This window comes from Strix uralensis, chromosome 9 (assembly GCF_047716275.1).
Source record: "Strix uralensis isolate ZFMK-TIS-50842 chromosome 9, bStrUra1, whole genome shotgun sequence".
Lineage (NCBI taxonomy): Eukaryota > Metazoa > Chordata > Aves > Strigiformes > Strigidae > Strix > Strix uralensis.
In genome coordinates, this window is record NC_133980.1 from 20049904 (window position 1) to 20065310 (window position 15407).

The following is a 15407-nucleotide window of genomic DNA, read 5'->3' on the forward strand; positions in this document are numbered from 1 at the left end:
GCTAGGACACTTGGCTGCCCTAAAAGCCTGAAGAAAAACTTAACTGAGGGCTTAGTAAGTAGCCAGGTAACAAAAGAGGCAGGAAACAAGGATGCTAGATAAGTGTAAAGCAAATTCTAAACAGAGAGGCAATGAAGAAATTAAAAGCTAAGTCTATAAAAATACAGTGAGGTTTTTAGAAGTGACACCATTATGACAAATGATCAACACTGTTTCAAACATACTGTATTTCTCCACCCATCCCTGAGTAGATCTTAAGTACCCTTCACCGCCTTGGAGTCAGATTTCATGCCAAAATGTCTGTGTTACTAGTTTTGCAAGTGCTACCACTAATTGAAACCACATAATGTTGCAGATCTGAAATAAGGCAGGCAGGGCATCCCTGCTGAAAAGCTACCCAGCAGGACAAACTCTTTGTTCTCTTTTAAAATGAACTAATTCAAGGGAAATGTTGTCTAAATCATTACTTATAAATGTATGCAGAATTTCCTCTGCACCCCTCCCACCTCCCACTATAATTTTCCTGGTTAGCTATCAAAGGACTTTGCTATTCTTGTAAATGGCAAAAATGGTTTTAATATGCACACTTGTCATGTCTAGGTGTATAAATTTTGCTTTTGCAGGGATCTTACATGGCACATATTGTGATCACCTGTGGGTAGGGTAGTTAATTAGCAGAGTCCAGGTCCTATTTCATTTCATTTATACCAGAGTAATTTAAATTAGGAGAATGGTCACAGCCACACTCAGTAATTTAACTCCCTCCTTTCAAAGCTGTTTTAGTAATTATATTTTAGTTGAATGTTTTAATGAAGCTTTTACACTGCTTGTTTTCCCGAACCATGCAAGCTCTCTCCCGTCCCAGCTCCCTTGTTTGTCCTTCTGGGTAGTGTTAGCTGCATTCCTTTAAGAAATTAGAAATGTTGCAGCTGTCATTATTTTGTCAATCATAAAAATCTAAGATATGGAAAAACTACTAGGAAGGCAGGGGGGTCATATAATTTCTGTTGAGAAAACAGGTTGTTCCCCAATACTTTCAGCAGTACTTTCACTTGACCTAAAAGAAAAGGGTAAAATATGGACTTTTATTATCAAAGCTTGGATTTCTAAGTGGATGACTGTGATGTGTGTACATAAACATCCCTTGATACCTGCTTTGGAAACCCTTAAAAGCCACCCTCAGCACTTTTGGGGAAATAACTAATTATATAATTTCATACTGAGCCCCATCATAATTAAAAATGTTGGTGCTATAGCAATCATTTAGCTGCATACATTAACACCAGAGGAATAGATAATCTGGCTGTGGCCCAGACCAAAAGTGTCCAAATCAAAGCATGTTCCTTGTTACTGCAAATAGAAAAACTGACAGTAGCATTTAACTGGTAGCATGCAAATAACTTGTTCACTTGCAGCTTGACAATGAAGGCCTTGCTCACTGTGTGCCCCTTTTAAATCGGTCCTTTTGGACAACGACTTTGAGATTTTGGAAGACTTTCAGGGATGCAAGGACTTACAGAATCCGATTTTTGTTTCCTCTCTGAATAGATATGAGAAAAATAAGTTAATTGTAATGTCAAGATTCCAGAAAAATATTTTTCAGTTTTGCTGTTGAAATTTTGATTGCTAGTAGACAAATAGGTTAGCACTTGCTTTTCAGTACTCTAAAAGAGCTAGCCTTTACTGATGCTATTAGTATTCCCAGTTAACCATATTCTCACCATACATGCATGACAGTTTAAAATTAAATAACCTCAAAAATTCCTACCAGTTTCTGTATGTCTGCTACAGATTATACACCAAAGATCAATTTTTTAACATTTATTCATGCTGGAAAATATTTTTTGGATGTGTGTTTTCTTGACTAAACATTCTTATTTAAGTACCTCAAATAATTTGGTACTTACAAAAAATTCCTTCCTGATCATTGCTTATCTTGTTTGTGTGTATGGAAGCACAAATCTCAACAGTTACATCACTTTTAACTTAAACAGCTGATGTCAGTCTAATTATTTATTTTCTTGAGTCCATGGCCTTTGGAGACACAGATTTCCAGTCACTGGTTAGTCTCTGAGTAGTGGGAAACCTTTTGTGAAATATGGGACTTCAGAGGAGGAGGGAGGAGTTTCCTTTAGAATAAGAAAAGTGGCTGTGGATTTTGTTTGAAGATACAATGTATGATTAATGATTCTCTATTCACTGGAAAACAGTAACTATCGTTAAGCAAAATGAAAGTACACCAGGGTAAAATGCAGCCTAACTGAAAAAAAAGAACTGAGGCTAGGAAATCCAAGGATTGACCTTTTTTTCTGGGCAGCAAAAAGCAAAGTGTAGATGTATTAGGCTTAAATTTCCAGTGAAGAAGCCAGATATTTTGTTGCTTTCTATCTGCTAGATAGAAGATGGGTCCTGAGCTCTGCCAAGGGTTGCATGTTGCTTGTCTGGGCTAATGAGTGAGTTATCAAAATACAAGATTTATGACAGCAGTCAAGGAATTAATGAGCAGAATTATGAGGGCTGAGGAAGCCTTTGCAAATCCCCAAAATAGAGAGAAATCTCTGCTTGAATCATCTTCTGTTGTGAATTGGTATGGCATCTGCTGCTACGAGTCTAAAAGTGGAATGAATAGACAAAGATTTTCAGATGTACAAGCTATGCTTAATCACCAAATAATAACAAATAGGAACTCCGCAACAACTCTCTGAGATCACGCTCAAATTAGCTACACATTCAAGTTTTAGAGAAACAATTTCCTCACTTCTATTTATGGGAAAACTGTTGTATATATACCAACCACAGAACTTCCTGCATCACATGACACGGATGATTTTCTAATTGACTCACCCTCTATATTGCTTCATGCATGGTCCCTTAGGAGCCTTTTTTTTCACTGCAGAGCTCAATGAAGCTCACTGTAAAGCTCTTCTCAAGAGCACCTCCTGGCCAACTTTTGGGTGTGAAGGACAAAAAAATTAGCAGAACATTTTGTGGTGCCTAAGAAAAATGTTTTTTCTGTGAGACTTTGCATATTAATCTTAGCTATACCTATCTGCTTACTGCGTTTTCATGACAAAAGTGTCAGGAGAGCTGGAGGACCTTGATTTTTATATAGTGTTTTTCACACCAAAATTGTCCTAGTAGATATAGGCAAGTTATGAGTGTTGTCAGGGGCTGTTAAGTGTGCTTACTGAGTAAGCAGAATAGAGCAGTAAAGTTGTGGTTAATGATAATTCACATAAAGCACCAGACAATGGGAACTTGTTTGAGTGGGAGAGTAGGAAAAACTTGGCCATAGATTCAGAGTACATCAGTATATCCCTAACTTTTTTTCCTTTCTTCTCTCACCAAAACTCCCTCTTGGTTCTTCGAACTGAAGGAGTAGCAACCTAAATTTTACTTTTCATCAGCTCCTTAATGTGCCTTTTTCTCATTCAGCCAGGCATAAAATATTGCACTTTGCTGCATAAAGGATGAAGTGGTTTAGGAGTAGATTTCAAAGGTATTAGACACCTGAACAATGCAGTTAGGATCACAGCAGGATATTTCAAAGGTGAAAGCAGAAGGTACTCAAGGGGAATTATGAGCTCTTCTGCTTTTTTATCTGCCCACAAGAAGCAAGCAAAACAAAAAAAATCCTGCTGCATTTCCTCTTGAGGGTCACTGGCTCAAGAGTCATGTCCAGAGGAGCAGGCCTGAATCATTTACATTAAGAGGAACCTAGAATAGTAATTGGAAGCAGTGGAGCTTCTTTTACTATTTCAGAGGAGGTATCAGGCCCATTGGAGTTTATATGGTTTACTGCAGAACAAGATGTATCTCCCAGTATTGTGGTAGAACCCCTCCAGCACCTCTTGACAAGATTGCCTCTAAGGCCCCCAGATAACATCGTGCTAGTGACCCCCATTTACATTCTCGGTATTAATAAAAATAAATTCAGGCTCCAAAAAACTCAGACCTGCAGCAAATAGTCTTTTAATTCAAATAATGCTCTTTGACTTGCTGCCTGAACCATTTCTACCAAATTAATTAACACCATGCTATGGGTCTCTCCTGATGAAGCTATTCTGTTTTGTATGGAGCTCTACCGTAGCCATTGAGAAAAAGAGCATTTGGACATTTACCCAATGTGTGGAGCAGTTGGCTGCCTGACTTCTTATCAGCATCAGTACCAATATATAGTCAGGCATTTAATACAGAGTCCTGGCCAGATACCCTGCTGCTCAGAATCACCGGATTCACCTGGGGGTTAAAAGTTTCTCAGAAAGTGAAAGGCTCAAAGAGAGTTTTCTTACAACATGGGAGAGTGATGTGGACATTCCTGGGTTTTTCACTGCTGAGAAAGAAGAGAAATTTTTCCAATTTCTTGCATGCATAAATCATGCCTCTCTGCATTTCCACTACTTGGCTTTAAACAAACACAAACATAATACAAATTGATGCCTGAAAGGGAAAGAATATGCTTTTTAGAAGACTGAGTGAAAACAAATGTCAGTTTTGGGTCAACTGAAACATTTCATTCCACCCAAAAACAATTGTTCACACAAGTCTAAATAAAAGGTGCTAGCACCAAGACATAAAAGCTATTGCCAGAAACAGCTGAATCTGAGTTACTCAGTGCTCTGAGGCTGCTTGGCTAGCTGGTGTTCAGTCACTAGAGAAAAAATAGGTATATTTTTCAATTGGTGGATATGAAAAATATAGTATCCTTTTGCCCTTTTTCTCTTCCTTCCCCACCTCCACTGCAGGTGGCTTCTCCATCATATACTGTCCCACCCTCCCTCCCTGCTTTGAGCCACAATTAGCACATATTTTCATAATAAAAATAAGCCTCTCCCTCTGCCCTTCCAGCTGTGCTTCCCACCCAAATTCCCATTCTGAATCAAGACAAGTACATGTGTTTAAAATAACAAAAAATATGTCTTTCTTCCCTCCCCAGCCTTGCTGCCTTTTTCCACCCATCACCTCAGCTCCACTGAAATGTTTCCTGGAGGGCTTTAGAGTTTCTGCTGAGTTGAAGGCACCTCAACTGTCCAATTTCTGCTTCAGTGTTTTCAGAGCAACATGCAACCAGGGCACTGGGCAATAACATCAGGAGTCTCTGTCACACTTGTTTAAGACAGTCAGATGAAATAGGCGCAAAAGGACAAGACAAACTGGATGGAGGCCCAAAGGGAGGACAGAGGGGTGAAAGCCGTACTTATCTTCATGAATCTACAGGGGTTTACACTGCAGAGCTTCGTTTACTGACAAACAGGGCACTGCAGGAGCACTCCTGGTTTGAACATTAGCTAGCATGGAACATATATAAGTATGAAGGGGAGGAAGAATATCCTAGCTGGGCAGATTTGCATATGTTGTGCTAGATGGATTAAAAAATATGTGCTAAGGAAACTTATCCATGCAGGAGTCCCTTCACTATTCCAGCAAAATAAGAGGCTTTCCATAGGTTGACATGGCTTGTCCAGCAATTCTCCCCTGATATGAAAGTAGATAGGTTGGTTGGAAATATCACAATATTTTTTCCATGATAAGAATGATAAGTTATGTTCAACATCCTTCTCCATGCCTTAGAGCAGCTCCTCTGAAACACAATTGAGTCAGCATCTATTGAATACTTTAAAACACTCCAGAACAATGTTATTTGTATTTACAAGTTATCAATAAAAATGCCAGAAATATCTGAATGATATATGTTTTTTGAGAGAGGTTTCTGTTCTGTTTCTGTTCAGTGTTGCATGATTTCCAAGTCAAACACTATGGTACCACCTCTTCAAATCTGACCTAGGCTTTTTCAAACCAAAGCCTCATGCTTCTTAGCCTTGAACATTCGAGCTTTTATTCAGCCTTCAGCTCACTGCTCCATGTGATCAGCCGAAACTGAGTTTTCAACTTTATTTCCCTTGGCTTTTTAATGGCAACTGGGGTAGCTGCCCTAAAGAGAAATGGTGTTCTAGCCCTGTTAGTTACAAGATCCAAAACTGGCCTTGCTTGTGCACTTCTCTAAGATTTTTCCCACAATGAAAAACACTGAGGATGTTCTCATTTCAAGTGACTTCTCAGCTGACAACAGCCATGACTTGCAAGAAATTACAAGGATACTGGTTGCTTTAAATGAGCTTGGCAGACTGATGCAGAAAGTTATTTTGTGCTCACCTAACCCAGAGGATTGCATTAATAAGCACTGGGCCATAGACATTGGCTCAGTTTGCTGCTGGCTGAAAGGGAATATTTTGTGCAAAATTGTTAGTGTCTCATATTCTAGAGTTCTCTTTTCCCAGTATCTTACTTCCGTACACAGAATTTCAGACCTGGTTGATGAACTTTCCAACATGACAAGTGTGAGCCCTCTTAGCAGAGCGGTGGAGGTCCTGAACCCTGCCAAGCGCTCTGAGCCCTCAGAGTGAGCAGCCAAAGCAAGGGCCAGCTCACAGCTGCCAGACATATGCCAAAATTGGACCCTGAGCCCTTGGGATGGGCACCCGCCTGTCTTGCCCTGCCTGCTGCATGTGCCCTAGTCGAGCACATGTACTCCAGGCAGGTGCATCAGCCTTTCCTTTTTTAAAACACAGGGCCTAGCTCAAAATTATTTTCTGTCACTAGGAAGTATTCAGCTCAGTTCTTACCATTAGTTACAAGTATTCATAAGGGCATCACTCAGCAAGCCAGAGGGGACATTTAAAGGACATATGGCTATCCTAGTTATGTATATCACTATTCCATTGCCTATTTTCATTGCTCTGTGGATGATTTGTATTTATTTGTTCAGGCTTCTACAGGCTGCAAAGGTGAAGGTAATGAGCTTGCCATAGGTAGGCACCACCTCTGTACACTGAACAATTCATGACCTGTCTCCCAGTTTTCTAGTATGTGATCTCACAGCCCCATCCACCAGATTTGATGCCTCCACATCTATCTAAGAGTTCATTAGGACAAGGCCAGTTCGATTCTTAAAAAAGGTACAGTGGATGGGGTCTCTGCTAGGGATCTGTACTTCTTGCATACACTGGGTTCACACTCTAGAGGGGTGAATCCTGAGAACATGCAGGCATCTCCCCTGGCAGAGCTCTCCCTGGCACAGGCCAGAGCCAGATCAGAGCCAACCACTATGGATTTAGGTTTCCATCTGAAAACATCTTATCTTCTCATTAACAGAGGCCAGAACAGCTCTTCAACCCACAGCATGGTCATTTTATTACTTCATTCCCTGTACATGTTAAAACATACTTTTATTCTTCCTAAAACACAGACTGGCTCACCATGAATATCCGCCCCTGGAGGATGAGTGGTCTCTGGGAGGATTGCCTGCCTTTCAGCTCAGGTTAGTCCCTGCCCTGCCTGTGTGCATCAGGCAGCTTGGAGACAGCGCTTACCAGCCAAATGGCAGCTGAGAGCAGAGGGGCAGCTTAGCAAGTGGCATGTGGCCAGTGCGTAGGAACCAAGATGGGCTTGAATGCAGAGGGAGAAGGAATTGTGGGCTCTCTATAGCAGTACAGGTACCATATGCTCAGGGTCAGCTCTGAATGGCATGGACAGTTAGATCCTTTATCACAGCCAATATTCTGTACTATTTACACCAAACAGATCTTGTTCTCCTGCAGCTCCTTTAGAAGGAAGCCCTGTCCTGACCCTCTTTATGTCAGGCACAAGATGATGCCCTTAAAGTAGGATGAGCATCTGCACAAATTATCTTCACCTTGATCTTGATGCTGTGAAGAACCTTTGGCAACAATGGGAGTGACCCAGCAAAGGGCATGATGAGGAATCCTATGATTCAGAGTTCTTGGTTATCATCTTCTGGGATCAGGGATCTGTAAGTACTACGGTCTTTCCACCAGCTTTCAGGCATGTCGGAGTGCAAAGACTTAGGTAAAACTTCTTGATAATCCTGTAGACATGAGGAGTAAACTGCACTAAATGACCATGAGGAAAACCACACTTGTTTATGCCATGCTTACACCTGGTGAAACTTCTTGGAGAAAATACTTTTTTTTCTTTTTGTTGCTTAAGAGTACAGTTTTTCTGCATAAAAGTAATTCTAGGCACAGTTTGTACCTTGGCAAGATAGAGTTTGATGTAATAGATTATTTTTTTTTTCTATTTGGTTGTTAATTTATTATTTGGGCAATACTGAAAACATGCTAAATGCTGTACCCATGCCCAAGGAAAAAAAAAAGGTAAATTGAATCATTTACAGAGAACAGGCTGGTGCAGAGTTTCTGCTGGGGTAATCAGGCAGGGGAGAAAGGATTAATGTCTCTGCATTATTAAGCTTTGGTGTGCTCGTCATAACCTTCCATCAGCTTTTGCGTTCACTCACTAAAACCTGGCTACCAGATGGCATTATTTGGCTTTGCCTGTGCTTCTGAGACACCCTAGTATCATCCTGTATTCCATCCAGAACCCCTTGGTGTGTTGTTATACAGCAAGAAGAGTGAGTCTGGCACCTTTCATTAGCAAACCATGCAATAAATAGCATGAGATCCCTAGGAACAAGCTGGTGCTGTTTTAATGCTCATTTAAGTCTAGCATTTTTCTGGCCAATCTTCTCTGGATTTTAATTTATATAATAATTTCATATTTCTATTTTCATTTCTGAAAACTTGTTTTCCTTTTACCTTCCTGCATCAGAAAAAGCAGGCATAAAAGCTTCAATCAATTCATTTCTCTCCCTTTAGTTTTCTGTCTTTATAATTCTAATGCCAGTATTGATTGGAGTTAACCCCTAAATTTGCTGGTATAAACAAAAAGCAAATTGGCCCAAATATATTTCCCATTATCTTCCAAGTATTTATTTGCTGCAGTGTTTTTTGGTACTCTGGCTCACCCCAGTGATGCCTCTCAATATTTTTGGCTTTTAACACACATTGTATGAAAGTATTCAGCAAAACTAATTTCTGAAAACAGAATTTTCCCCCCATTAAGTATTTATGAAGCAACTCGTGAGGTTAAGAAGTTATGGCATTTCATAATCAGTTGAGCAATCATCCTACCATACTACTGACAGCTAAATTTTAGTTCTATTTATATTCTTCTTATATTTTCTATTCTGTTAAGTTTGGGGCAGCTCTTTGTAGCACTGACTGCTGCTGTGAGCTATGTCTTTCATCTCCCAGCTAGCTGAAGTTCCTGTGGTGGCTACCTCCAGCCTTAGGCAACGCGGAACTGTGTTTTGTAGTCTACAGAGTTGTTTTTAACAGTTCTGGGGAACAATCACATTTATCAAAAGTTCCAGAAACTCTTTTAAAACAGGCAGCTAGTAAGCCCTTAACTATGAGGTTTTATCTGTCAAGATTGGGATAAAAAACCCTAGGTGAAAAAAGAAGTTTGGCCCTTCAGCCTCAGTTCTCTTAAGGAAACTGCTACAGACTGCCAGATATGTGGCTCAGTGTAAGATTAACTGAAGGACACCTTTAGACCTGATGTTCCCCAAGTGCTCAGACTAGGCAGGGAATCCTGAGCTGCTTTTGGCTGTGGCCATGTAGCCAGGCCCTGGGCTCCCATTGCCTCTCCCGTTCTTCTCCACAAAGGTCGCTTCTTTGGAGTCAGACCAGGACTTTTGCAAATATTGGCTGCACTGACAAAGCGTGTGCATAGGGCATGGACTCTGCATTAGGAAAATCCCTCAGTAGGATCTATTTAAGATTATTTCATGACTGCTTGTTATTACCTAATATTAAAGGTATAAAAGGAAAATTTGTAGTCGTTTGCCTGTATATGCGAGGGAGAATCTTGACACCTTGCTGCTATGAGTTGTGTTGTCTCTTGCAGTAGACCCCCTCAGACAGGGCTTGGTGCAAACTGCAGAGCCTATGCACTTCCACATAGATTTGCCTCTGAGCTGAATTCCATTTTCTGTAGCTAAAGCTCGAGGACCTCAAAGTATGTTTGCAAAACTTTAGGACTTCACAGTTCCCTTTGGCAATGCCTCCTAGTAATGGCTTTTGTTCTGTCAAGCTTGAAAAGGTCTTGCAGTTAAATTACATATAGATATCTGAACATGAAGCAGTATCTGTAGCCATTGAGCTACAGTATTTCCATAATGCAATTGCTTTTCCATTTAATTAATAATGTATCTAAGCAAAAATACATCTCTGCAGCAGTAACATATTCTACATATTAAACCATATTTGTCACCTACTTTTGAATTCTTTTAGTGATATTAGAGAAACTCCAGTGACATGAAGAGTAGGAATAAACATTTTTAACTTGATCACATGTTCCCAGTATTTCTATAAGACTAGGTTCTGGCACAAAGGCATCATCTCTGCTTGAACATTTGCTTACTTTTCCTCTCTTTGTAATCCAAAGTGGAACATAGGACAAAGGTAAATACCCTCCTGAAATATACCACACTACAAAGCCATTTCTTGTAAGGAGGAATCACAGATGTTGTAATCTATTTTCTCTCTCATCAGACAATTCAGTGCCATCTTTTCTTTTTTTCCCAGCGTTTATGTAATTTAGACCAACTTCTTATTTATACCATGTAGGGATAGCCCAATAATAAATAAGAAAGATGTCAGATATTTATGTTGATGCACTAGCCATATGAGAGGCTTCCTGCAACTTTTGTTTGTTAGCTTCTTCTCAAGTCTGCAAGGTAGGATCTGCAGTTACAGACCTGTTTACCACAGGTACCTTTGCTTAATCCCTTGTCTTACTTGCAGGGCTGTGTGTTTTAGGCAACAACAGGGCCTGGTGGGAAGACCAGTGTTTGCAGCTGAAACCAGAAGATGTATTTGTGGCATCTGAAGATCCTGCACTAGATAAGTGGCTTCTGGTTTGCACTATTCTCTGGGCAGCAGAGGAGAGGTTTACATTTGTTTACAGGGATTGTGCATTTGCACAATTAATATTGATCAGTAAATCTGCCATGTAGGATCTCTCAGGAAACCATCAGTGTTGCATTAACTTCATTCTCTGAAATCAGTGACCTTCGCAAAGACCAGCTAAGACACTCTGCTGTTGATGAACATCATTCACACAAATGGGGAGGAAGCTGTATGGTCAGGCCCTGGGCTGAACCCCATATGTGCTACAAACTTTAGCACAAAGACCTCATGCTTTGCCTCTCTTTAGAAGCTTATGTGCTATCACCTTTTAGTCCCCTTATATAATTTACAGTGGGTAGCATCTCTCATTGTGCTGTCTTTGCAACACAGCTCTCTTTAGAGATGCAAAAGCCTGCTTTGCTGAAAACACATATACAAACCTCTCATTTAGAGCTATATAAAGGGGCTAAGAAAATCTTCTCTTGGTGAATTTAATGGGGGTTTTGCCATTGACGTCAACGAGGCCAATTTCCCACCCCTTTTTCAAGCAAGACTAAAACACTGAGGTCAGGTGACTGGCAGAATTTATGCAAGAATTACAACCACCAAGACAGAAACACAGGAGGCTGCCGTGTAAATCTGTGGTGTAACAGGATCAATGAGCGTCAGTGCAGTTTTATGAGTATACATTTATTTATATGTTATGCGTATACATTTATTTATATGTCACCATTTTGAGGCAGAACTTATGTGTCCTAGGGAAGTGTTGCAAAGCTCCCACACCTCATTATATAGATGTATGTAAATTTGGCATACATAGTAAATGCAGTCAGAAAGATTTATTTTAAATGGTGCCATTCCAACCTCTTCTAATGCTAGCTCTAAGCAAACATGTAAACAAGAGCCTCACAACCACACGTGGAGAAACAAGTTGTGAGTAACATTTAAACCACCTGTCCAGGGAGCTACTTTGGGCCCCATGAGATGTGCCAGCAATGGAAAGGTCAGCATGAAGATGCTGGCAAATGGAAAGGCAGTGTCATATCTTAGCACGGAGTACAACTGTGCTAATATGTCGACCCTTTGGCTCCTGTCAGTCTGAGTCCTGGGAATGCTGCTTGGGTTGGGAATTGCAGACAGCAGCAGTACAGGTCCCTTCTGCAAGCTGACTTGTGTATGAGGGTCTGATTAGCCATTTGTGCTGCTGGGGGTGATTGGGGGGTGTCTGATGAAGGGGAAGAAGCAAGGTGTGCTCAGCTTTTGGAGCAGAAAACATGGGGGCAGAAATATCTGGTGGAGGACACCTACTCCAACAGATCTGGTGATATCACAAAGCCAGCAGCACTCAGATGCCCTCGGGGAGCGCACAGACCCCACACAGAGCCAGGAGTCTGCACAAGCAAGACGACCAAGTACGTGGCCTGGAGAGCTCACATTCAGGCAGCAAGCAGCAGAGAAATCACAGAATATTGTGAGTTCTGAGAAAGTTCTAATCTCATTTCTCATTTCTAATCTCATGAGGGGTGGTACATGCTAGCATACACCAGGACGAATAAACATAGACTAGTGCTTTCCCAGTTAACTTCTAGGGGAATGCTCTTCCTGAAGAGTCCTGGACTGCCTTAAATGGCACGATGACTGCAGTAAAAATTGATGAGTAAATCAGAGAGAGATATCACACTTGGCAGATGCATCAGCAAATATCAGAAGTCTTTCCCTAATGTTGCAACAAAATAAATGGCCAGAAGATTCTGGCTAAATATATTTCCGTGGATTAGTCTGCATTGTCAAAGCATAAACATTTCTGAAGAAGTACAGATTCAACAAGTTCTGAATGTGAATATTCCTTTGGTGCAGATCACTTCAAAGAGAGAAAAGAAGAAAACAGTGACTCAAAAAATGTGATTTTTTTTTTCAATTTAAAATAGACAAATGCAACTGTTCCTTTTTGTGGTATTTTCCAAATACCATATTTTGTGTGTTCCAGGATGGAATAAAAAGAGTTTGAGACCTTTAAAGTTATCATAGAATGGAACTGTTGTTCTCTGGCCAATTATATTAAGCAGGCTTGAAGTTACAAGACATTCCCTCAGAAATGAGAGATGTAAAGAAAAAAGGGGGGGGGGGGGATAGGGAGCTGAGAAACATTACTGTCTAATAGAGGAAAGCAGTGGTCTGCTGTCATCTCTCTGATTCCAGGACAGTAGTATCTTAAGGACAATACATAAGATCTTTGGAATGGAATAACCTTAGACAAGTGAGAACCCACCCACAGAGCATCTAATAATATCATAGCAGAGAGATAGGGCGTTTTTTTAAAAGTTGCCTTTATCTCTCTCCAAATAGCTGTGCAGATGCATAGCTCAACCTAGCAACTTTGCAAACATTGACACTTGTGAATAGTTGATAAATTCTGCAAAAGCCAATGTCTCTCCTAGCTCTGTGCTAAATGGAGACTGGAATTTATCAGATTAATAGTTACAGTTTGACTGTCTAATGCTTAAAGTCAGAGACTTTTTTTTAAATGGAAAAAATTGTAAGACGGTCCATTTTACACATTTTCATATATCTGAAAAGAACTTTCATGCTGTTTCTGCAGCTCATGAAATCATTATTTCTGGAGGAGTTATCATCACCTAGTTCACCAGCTGGCCAGTCCTTCAGTACTGGCTTGCCTTTAAAAGAAGGCATCAAAATCAGTGAAGAAAGTGGCAATGATTGTTAGTAGAATTTCCCAATTTAAATAGAAGGAATGAATCAGAATACAAAGTTCAAAAAAAACAGTGGTGATCAGGATAGATGACAGGCTGGCTGCCTTTCTTTTGATGCTTATCCTGAAGCTCCTATATCAGCTAGTGAAGCTGAAAGTCCTTTGGGACCCAGGATGCATCTTGGTAATGTCTGTAAAGTCCTTGCCACATTTTCAGCTCTGTGTTACTATTAAAGCCAAGTTGCAGATTCCAATGCTGTACAAAAAAATGAAATGCTTATTAAAAGGAACAGTACTGTGAAGCTCAAACAGAGTGCCTATCTGCTTCATCCCATTTAGACAGCGTGTCCTTGTGCCTTGTTTGTACAGTGTAAAGAATCCCTGATCTGCAGGTGAACAGTCCTTGCCGTTGCCCACACTGCAAATGAAAGCATTTTACTGCATATTCTTTGAAGCAAACAAGCAGGGAGGCCCTATAAATGTGTTATACTGTACTGAGAGATAGACAAAGATATGCAGTATGAATTTATTTTTGTTAACAGTCAGAGAAATAATGCTAGTTATTTTAACTCACCCTTGGAGTTACTGCTCTGAAGGAATGTGCTAAATGCTATGCATTTCTCATGTGTCTATTTGAATATGAAGATTCAACAGCATGAGGCTACATCTGTTCTAAAAAAAAAGATCAGTGCCTGGCATCTTGGTGTACGCTGTGCTACAATTCATCAAATTCCTTGCAATGTAGCTAAGATCTACATTTTTAATATTGGCTAGCAGTGCCTCCATTTTTGGGTTGTTAGCCTAAATTGCCTTACAGATGTTGGTTGTTCTAGGAGTGAGTACTCTGTGCTGCTTTGAAAAGCCTTAAATGAAAAATCCAATATTATTTTGGGAGGCACTCCAGAATTATCAATTGCCTAAATGCATGAATATTTCAAGTGCTCCTGAAGATAATAGTGCTTGAAAACCTCATGCAATAATATCCTGAGATGCTGCAGAGCTTACTTCACATTATATCTCTTTCAACATTGATTAAATATTATTCGCTATTCCTTCCAGAGCTCATGACAGGCTCTGTGAGACTTTAAAATATCTTGAATTTGGAGTTGCTCAGTCAAGTCAGAAGGCCTGTTGCTCAGTTTGAATATACAACAACTTCAGGTTTTTTTCAAAGGCAAAAAAAGCAGCACACTATATTTTCTGTGGGTTTAAATTTTGCAAGTCATTCCAGAACTTTTAGATAACGAGGCTGGCATAGTCTGAACAAGTGCAGTAAGCAGTGTTTAGCACCACACAGAATTAAATTAGAGAATACACAGAAATGGCTTCGTTTGAACTTGAAAACCTCAGTTAATAAATAAACTCCCTAAGAGCTCCAATTTAACACAAAAAAACAGAGCACCAGGTGCTGATAATTATATCTATGTCAAGCAATACTTTTCCTAACTGGCTTTACTTCTGGGTTGCAAGGGACGCAACAACCAGCCAGTGCAACATCTGAGACTTGCACTGTCCAGCCACATTCATTTCACCCAGCATTAGCTATCTAAAAATGGCATGTCTAAGCTGGTTGTCTGTGCTGCCTCACTACTCTGCAAAGAGACTGATACATCCAGAGATGTCTAAGAGAAGGTGCAATGAATAGCCCTTTGGAGGTGCTACAGTTATCTGGGATACATCTCTCCCTAGATTTGCTAAACAACGATATAATTCAGCTTCTAAACACAAGCAGCCACTTCGCAAGATATGCATTTCTATTAGTCTTGCTGTTTTATTAGGTCAGTCCTGCACATGGAAGTTTGCATCTGGTAGAATGTGTGTTGCTGAATTCACCCCCAAATGCACAATTCCTATCACTTTTAGAAATCATTTATGTTCAACTATTTTCAAAACAGAAGTTTCAAAGCTGCATCACAGAGAATTTG